At 34.7% G+C, this 9,250-nt stretch overlaps 1 pseudogene; it reads right to left on the bottom strand.

Moving 5' to 3' along the window:
• Positions 1 to 3,017: 3,017 nt before the first annotated feature.
• On the bottom strand, positions 3,018 to 3,761 carry LOC102127000 (large ribosomal subunit protein uL30 pseudogene; annotated as a pseudogene).
• Positions 3,762 to 9,250: the final 5,489 nt, after the last annotated feature.

Below are 9,250 nucleotides of genomic sequence, written 5' to 3'. Positions count from 1 at the left end.
CTTGAGCACCCTGGGGATATGAGCTTATCAAATAATACTATGCAGACAGAAAGCTAAAGAAGTTGAAAACAGAACTTTGGGGAAGTTCTTACACACAAGATCTTAAGCATATTTTTCCTTGTGTTTTCAACAGTAGATTTCAAAAGGTTGTTTGGAATAAATACCATTTTATATATTCTATTAACAAAGTTGCATCATACAAAAGCGACCACAATACAAAGTTACAAGACATGATTCTGTAACAATTGCTTCATAAGTATTGGGTCTGTCTCTCATTGTTAATAACTTATAAAGAGAGATATTTATAAACACAAATGAGGAAACAATGATTCTTTTTTTTGGTTATTTAATAATTTTAGCAGTACATTTTACTTCTGTTTATTCTTTAATGTTCTTATTTCTACACTATCTTAAGCACTCTTTTCTTTAATAAACGGACTTCATGTGGAATCAGTAGTGTGAAAAACAGAAGATATTTTAATAAACAAATGAGACTTACCTTAGCAACAACATTAAAAAGGCACTTACTTGTTAATGAATACTGTTTTTATTAACATTTCAGGGAATTTCTTGGTATTAAAGGCAAGGGATCTTTCTGTGATATATACACTTTATGGACTCATGCTATCAAAAAATTATAATACAACAAATGCAAAGGCCAAATCTTGGAAAGAAATTTTGGGTAAGAATTGATTGTTCAGCCTGAATCTAGGTTTATCTGTATCAAATAAGGACCAAGCTGTGCCATCATACATTTTACTCTTTAGTTTCTATTCTAGGGCAATGGACAGTAGTGATTAAGAGCTTGGCTTTTGGTGCTATATTATGTGGTTTCGAACCCTGGTTCTGTAATTTCCTAATTGTACAATTCATACAGGTTACTTTATGACTCTGTGTTTTGGTTTTCTTAGCTATGTGATGATGAAACAGTACTCTTTCATAACACCGTTTTCAGGCTTACAAATGAGATAGAATAGTGCCCGAAACATTAAATAAGCACCAAATAAATGGTAGTGATCCTAAGTTTGCCTTGGGCCCTCTTACTCTTATCTCCAAACTGTTATCTAGACCCTATATATTCCAATCATCCACAGAAATTTTTTTATTCTATTTAACTCTTTCAAAATCCCTACTCCTTTTTTTGGCTCTTTATCTTTATATGAACAAGTGAACACATCCATTTAAAAAATATTTTGGTATAAAATCCCTCTCTCAATTATGGTCTAACTGTCCTTTGTATTTAAGCTTATATTCACATATTTCATTATTTCTTCAATTCATAGCAACCAGCTTACACCAAACCCTTATCCATCTCCCCACACACTCTAAATCAGTCACTCTTGTCTCACTAATGACACCAGTTACTTCCTAAACACCAAATCAAATGAACACTTTATTGTTTTTATTTTTGTGAGACTTCTAACTTCAATACTGTTCATCAGTCTTTCCTTTAGTTCTTTTCCATTTGCCTCCATGATACTGCTCTTCCTATTTGTCTTTCTGCTCTATTGGTAGCTCTTTCTCATTCAAACATATTGATTTTTCTTTTACTTATCCCTTATATGCTGGAACATTCTAGTCAGCTGTTCTAAGAGCTATTCTCTGCAAACAGTGTCTTACACAAAGACTCCTGACCAAATGTGCAGTGAGGACTAAAATTCAGCTTGCTTCTAGAATAAAAAGGCATAAAGTATCTGGTTTTGATGAGGATGTTGAACAACAATAACTGTTATATGCTATTGATGTGAGTGTACATTAATACAACCTCTGTGGAAAAATGCATATGCTTCTATTATCCTCAATATACTAATCTATTTTCTCAAGCCTAGAAACACGTAAAATAGTTTCAGATTTGCTAACCCATACGACTGTGAAAAGTAAGATTCCCAAATTGAGTGTATTATTTTTTATAATTCTGTGTGTGTGTTGAAATTTACATGCCCTAAAATATAAAGATCTTAACTGTGAGATTTGATGAGTTTTGACAAATACATACACATGCATACACTGGTGAAACCCACACCTCCATCAAGATGTACAATATTTCCATCTCCCCACAGATTTTCCTCCTCCTCCTTTCCTGTCAACTCCTCAGAACCCTAATAACCACTTTACTAATTTGTTTCCTAATAAGTTAATGTTTTCTGCTCTAGAACTTCATATAAAAAATCATATACTATATACTATTTTGTGTCCAGATTCTTTTGGTGATTGTAATGTTTATGATGTTAAATGTATCTGTAGTTTAGTCCTTTTTCTTGTTGAGTAGTGTACCTTTATATAATACACCATAACCTGTTTATTCATTCTCTTAACAGATACTTGAATTACATCCAGTTTTTGCTATTGTGAATAAAACTGCGATTAACATTCCTGTACAAATGTTTTAATGGGAATTAAAAGATTTTTCTTTTGGATAAATACCTAGAAATTGAATTACTTCATCATAGGATATGCATATGTTTAACTTCATTAGAAACTTTCACACAGTTTTAAAAATGGTTGTGCCATTTTAAAAACAAAACAAAAGAAAAAACATTGCATTTGATTTCTTTCAGTTGCTCTCTATCCTCTTCAATATTTGGTGATGTCAGTCTTTTTCACTGTAACCATTATTCATGTATGGCTACATTGTAATGTCCCTGTTCAATACTTTTGCCTATTGTATATAATTACTTTGCTGAGTTAGTGAATTTGTATATTCTGCATACCAATGCTTTGTCACATACATAATTTGCACATAATGTCTCCAGGCCTGTGGTTTATGAATTAATTTTCTTAATTGTATCTCTTGATGTGAAAATGTTTCCATTTTGATAACATCTAAGGTATAATTTTTTGTCTGTGATGGTAATTGTTTCATGTCGTGCTAAGAAATTTTTGCCTACTTCAAGTTAGTAAAGATATTATACGTTTTCTTCACGAAGTTTTATATGTCTGGCTTTTTTCTTTTTCATTTTGAGAGCAGGTACTGTTTATTAACCGGCCAGCTTAGAAAAATAATCATGGTAGACACCTTAGTTCATTCTTTTAATAAGCCTGTTGATCTCATCCTCCCTGTTGCCAGCATCGCCATCTTCTACAAAATGGGTGGTCTTTTTCTTCATTCTGCCTCGTGGAGAAGATAATTTGAAGGACCACAGGAAGTTATTTGCTTCTTTGAAGCATTTTCCAACAGTATAGATCTCGTTAATCAGATCATCCATGCAGATGATGCCATATTTACCAAGAGATCGAGCAATCAAAACGTTATCTGTCAAAGCATTTCGCTTCTTACTGATTTTACCATAACCACGCTTGTAGATTAACTCATTTACTGACATCAGATTTGGGTACCCCCATGCAATATATGGCTCTACAATCCTCAGCATGTTAACTGAAACCTTGTTGAGCTTCACAAAGGTTCCATTGAAGATTTGACTAAGGCGAAGAAGCTGCAACACCTTTCGGACCTTTGGGCTCACACCATTGATACCTCTGATCCTGATGACAAACGCCAATTTGGGTTCAGCAGGTACATAGAAGTTGCCAGCTTTTCTTGCCATCCTTGTCATTTGAATTTCAGTTCTGTACATCTGCCTATATTCCTTGTGATAGTGCTTCACTTTTTCATGGATAAGCTTCCTCCTTGCCTTTTGAAGCATCTTTTGGGCAAACTTCTTTCTCAGGCGCTTGATCTTCAGCTCTGTGAAATGTCTTCGCTTTTTCTTAAGGGTTTCTGGCACAGCAGGAAACTTCTTCTTCTATTCTACACCCTCCATGGTTCCAGCGAGAAAAAGAGACATGTCTGGCTTTTTTATATTCAGGTATATAACTCCCATTATGTCAATTTTTGTGGAGATTGTGAGGTAACAGTAAGGGTTTATGGATTTTCCATGTCCTAGTTATTCCAGCATCATCTGTTGATTATACTTTCCTACTGATGTGTGTATGTGTGTGTGCATGTGCACAAATGCCCATGTGCATGACTAGGTCAAAAAATCAATTATCTGTCTAAGTGAGGGTATATATATATGCATTACTTATTCTATTCCATTGAACTATTGTCTATCATTATGCCATGATTACCATAACTTTATATGGTCTTAAAGTCAAGTAGTATAAAATCCCCCAATGAAATTATATTTTCCATTTTTTTAAGTAATTCTAAGTCCTCTTACAACCCTATATATATTTTATATTTCAAAATGTTAATTTCTACAAAATATACCCTGCTGTGATTATTATATAGATTGAAATTAATCTATATATCAACTGGAGAGAATTGACAATTTGACACTATTGAATTTTCCAGTCCCATAGACATGACATCTATCTTCATCTATTCAAGTCTTCATTAATTTTTCTCATGTTTTGTTGTTTTAATGGAAGAGTTTTAAATATCTTCTATAAAATTATCAGCATTTTAAGTATTTCTATGTTGTAAATGGATTTTTTTCAGTTTTTCATTAGGACTGTATAAAAGTATAAGTCATATTTTCATATCAATCCTGTATCCTGTGTTCTTGCTGAAATCACTTTTTTTGGTAACACTTTTAAAATGTATTCCTTACAGTTTTCTACAAAAATATTCAGGTAATCTGTGAATAAATACAGTTTCATTCTCTTCTAGTTTTTATGCCTTCATTTTTTGTTCTCCACTACTTAGTAACTTTGGTGCAAACTGAATAGAGAGCTGACTCTGCCTTCTTCTCAACCACAGGGGAAAAGCATCCAATATTTCCTCATTACATATAATGTAAGCTGTAGCTTTTTGGTACATGTAGGGCTTTTGCTCTTGAGTATGAGTCACATTTCTCTGTTTCCACACATAATTAGCAAAATTTTGTTATCGTGCGCACATTGTAAATGAGATGTAGATTCTGGATTCTGATCTCTCTCTCTCTCTTACTTTTTGTCATAGCTGCAAGCTAATTTGAACGAATTAAATCCCAACTTGATACCTGCCCATACTAAGTCCCTCAACTCCTACCTCCATGACAGATGGCAGCTGAAACTATTCAATTCTTTCAGCCTTACAGATGTTTTATTTTCCCCAACTCTTGCCAAATTCAGGGGCTGTTGAGGAATGTAGGCAGAATTTGTATATATATCTGGGGACTCGTCCTTATGTGGCTCACTCCTTTCAGAATTTCCTCCATCATATTTCAGCTATTTTGGAACCCAAACTCTGTCTTCTCACTCCTGAAGCCAGTAACCAACATAAGTATTCTTTAGTTCCAGAAGCCTCACCAAAATAGGGGTTTGCCCTCAAGCAAGAAGAAATTACCCAGGAATTTTACCCAAAGTCCTTCACTTTCCTCCAGTTTTTATTCAATTTTGGCCGTTCTATAGTGCCTTCAAGTAGTCTTTGCACCAGAATTTATAATACTTTTTCTGCAAGAAAGTTATTCTGAAAGAAGCTATTCGACCATTACTGGAAGGGAAACTAGAGTTACTGGTTTATTTCTCTATAGTTAATTATTTTTTAAACTAACTTAATATACTGTTTATTAATTTATTATATAATGTTTTGTGTTATTTGGTCTGAGTTCCCTGCATCTTCCATTATATTATCCTAAATTTTGTGTAAGTTTTTCATTTTATCTGAAAAACTATCTCAAAACTTATTTGAGTAGACAAGTACTATGTATATTAGTGTCATTCATGCCATGCCCCAATCACTAAGTTGCACATTATATATGTTCATTAAATAGACATTCTTTGGGTTTACTTCCAGAACTTAAATGTTTTCTATGTAAACAATTTCTGATATTCTTTTTAACTATCAGGATCACATTTCATAAGAAATGAGTGTGCCAGAGGAAAAAAAATAGGTCCATCTCAAAATACATACATGATCTTTTTATTCTTTGTGACATGAATATTGCTGAGGAATTAATAGAGTAATAGGTTATCAGTCTTGATATCAGTATTAAAGGTCATCTGTTTCAACCGATTCAGACTTCTTGATTTAATCTCATTTAGAGAATGGATTTTATCCAAAGATAAATCATTATTATCAAAATGTTCTCTCCACATGTGCATTAAAATGCAAATACTGAAATTCAAATTACCAGTTGCCTTCTTGTGGTTTAATAATCATAACATTTTTATTTCCAGGTCAAATGCCACTGATTTCAACTCACAAGATTATGAAATGAGTTGATTTAGAGTGTGTGCTGGAATGAATGGGGGAGTAGTAATGGATCAAGCTAAGTGAAGTTGTAAAAATAAAATCATGCCAGAGTGAAGAAGAGTTAAAATATGCTGAATTCCTTTCCATTTGGGGTTTAATATTCATTCAGCTCATTAAGTAGAGAATGGATTAGGCTAATCCCAACTGTAATTATACATTCTATCAGGCATATAAAGGTAAGCTAGAGAGTGAGTCTGCATTGCCATAAAATTCAGGTTTGAGATAATCAGCACAACAGAATTAAGCTGTCAATGAATGACATTCATTATGTGGCATAAGCCTAAAACAGATGCAAGTAACTCAATGTTGGCTGTATAGTAGATGTCAAGAAACAAATATATTTAGCTAACTTCTCAAGTTTTAGGAAAATACTTATATGGTAATTCTACTGACAGGCTTTTAGATAATACACATTGAAGCTAGAAACCAGTATTTTTTGTTTTAACCTCTAGGGGAAGCAAGTAGAAATCAGAGTAGAAATCAAGATGATCATGTTAAAATACTATGATATTTTTTTTGTTGTTGTTGTTTGTTTGTTTGTTTGTTTGAGATAGAGTCTCGCTCTGTCACCAGGCTGGAGTGCAGTGGCACGATCTCGGCTCCTGCAATCTCCGACTCCCTGGTTCAAGCAATTCTCCTGCCTCAGCCTCCTGAGTAGCTGGGATTACAGGCACGCACCATCATGCCCAGCTAATTTTTGTATTTTTAGTAGAGACAGGGTTTCACCATGTTGGCCAGGATGAGAATACTATGTTCTTTAACAGTGTACATGTGAGACTAAATGTTAGATTTCTATCCTTGATTTGGTGACCCTTTAGAATGAGTCTGCATTTCTCAATTTATGAAGCAAGAATTAAAACAAAGACAAACTTATTATTTTGGCTCTAATTTGTCAAAATACTAGGTTATTACAATTTTTACACTGATCCGGATGTAAAATTCAAAAATAGTTTAGAAATTTGGATCTTCAACTGTTTGCTTTTTTCACCCCTATCATATACCATTTCTCAATCAGCGTGGCAGTTGAGTCAGATATCTTTCTGGTACTGTTATAATTCCTCCCCTTGTTTAGTGACTAGTTCCAGTCCATTTTAAATGTCCACCAACATTATCCTATTTCAGGTCCTACCTCAAACTGTTACAACTCAAGATTTCAGGAAAGTTCAATGAGAAAAATGAGAAAGGATTAAATAGAGAGTATGTGTAAGGGAGTTATTATAATGCTGTATAGGAGAATCTAATCTAAGTAAAATGAAAAGTAAGGATATTGTAGTGGGTTGAGAGAAGTGGCAGAAAACATACAAACCTGGTAGATTGTTGGTCCTTCTAAGGTCAAAGAATTGTTGAAGTCAGGGTACTGGAAGAAGTAGTCTTCAGAGAGTACCACAGTTTCTTTGTCCAATCAATCATTGATGAAGACTTAGGTTGAGTCCATGACTTTACTATTATGTATAGTGCTGCAATAAACATACAAGTGCCGGCATCTTTTTGATATAACAATTTATTTTACTTTGGGTAGATACCTAGTAGTGGAATTGCTGGGTTGAATGGTAGTTCTATTTTTAGTTCCTTGAGAAATCCTCATACTGTTTTCCATAGAGGTTGTGTACTAGTGTACACTCCCACCAACAGTATATAATTATTCCCTTTTATACACATTCTCCCTGACGTCAAAAAAGTTATTTTTTGACTTTTTATTTTTTGAGACAGGGTATCACTCTATTGCCCAGGCTGGAGTGCAGTGGCATGATCATGGCTCACTGCTGCTTTGACCTCCCCAGGCTCAGGTGATCCTCCCACCTCAGCCTTTTGAGTAGCAGGGACGACAGGTGCTTCCCACCATGCCCAGCTAATTTTTGTATTTTTTGTAGAGACAGGGTTTTGCCATGTTGCCTAGGCTGGTCTCGACCTCATGGACTTAAGAGATATGCCCATGTTATCCTCCCAAAGTCCTGGGATTACAGGCTTGAGGCACTGTGCCTGGCCTTTGACTTTTAGTAAGAGCCATTCTGACTGGTGTGAGATGGTATCCCGTTGTGGTCTTAATTTTATCTGATGATTAGTGGTATTGAGCATTTTTCCTATGTTTGTTGGCCTCAAAAGAAGTATATTTTCTTTTGAGAAATGACTGTTCAGTACTTTCCCCACTTTTTTAATGGGGTATTTTGGTTTTTATTTTTTCTCTTTATTTGTTTGAGTTCCTGATAGATTCTGGATATTAGTCCTTTGACAGATGCTGATATGGTTTGGCTCCGTGTCCCCACACAAATCTCATGTCCAATTGTAATTCCCAATGTTGAGGGAGGGACATAGTAGGAGGTGATTGGATCAAGGGGGTGGATTTCCCCCTTGCTGTTCTCGTGAGAGTGAGTGAGTTCTCACAAGATCAGGTAGTTTTAAAAGTGTGGCACTTCCCCTTTTGCCCTCTTCCTCTTGCTCCAGTCATGTAGGTCATGCTAGCTTCCCCTTCACCTTCTGCCCTGATTGTAAGTTTCCTGAGGCCTCCCCAAGCCATGCCTCCTGTACAGCCTGCAGAACCATGAGCCAATTAAACCTCTTTTCTTCATAGATTATCCAGTCTCAGGTAATTTTTATAGCAGTGTGAGAACATACTAATACACATGCATAGTTTGCAAACATTTTTCTCCCATTCCGTAGGTTGTGTTTACTCTGTCAGTTATTTCTGTTGCTGTGCAGAAAGAAGCTCTTTACTTTAATTGAGATCCATTTGTCTATTTTTGGTTTTGTTGCATTTGCTTTTGAGGTCTTAATCATAAAGTAGTTTTTAGGCTAATGCCCAGAAGGTTATTTCGTAGGTTTTCTTCTAGAATTTTTATAGTTTTAGGTCTTACATTTAAGTTCTTAATCTATCTTAAGTTTATTTTTGTATATGGTAAGGAAACTTTTTTTGAGGATGAATAAGCATATACAGGTAATGACTAAATTAGCATGTGATTATAGAATGATTGGCTGAGGAGAAGCTCATGGATGAAAAGGAGGCCTAGAAACAGAGTACCTAGGGTAAACAGATAACTACATTGACATCGAAGTTGCCAATAGTTACAAGAGGTT

This window comes from Macaca fascicularis, chromosome X, assembly GCF_037993035.2.
Source record: "Macaca fascicularis isolate 582-1 chromosome X, T2T-MFA8v1.1".
NCBI lineage: Eukaryota > Metazoa > Chordata > Mammalia > Primates > Cercopithecidae > Macaca > Macaca fascicularis.
The sequence above is the reverse complement of the archived record's forward strand: the minus strand, read 5'-3'. Positions and strand labels throughout refer to the sequence as shown.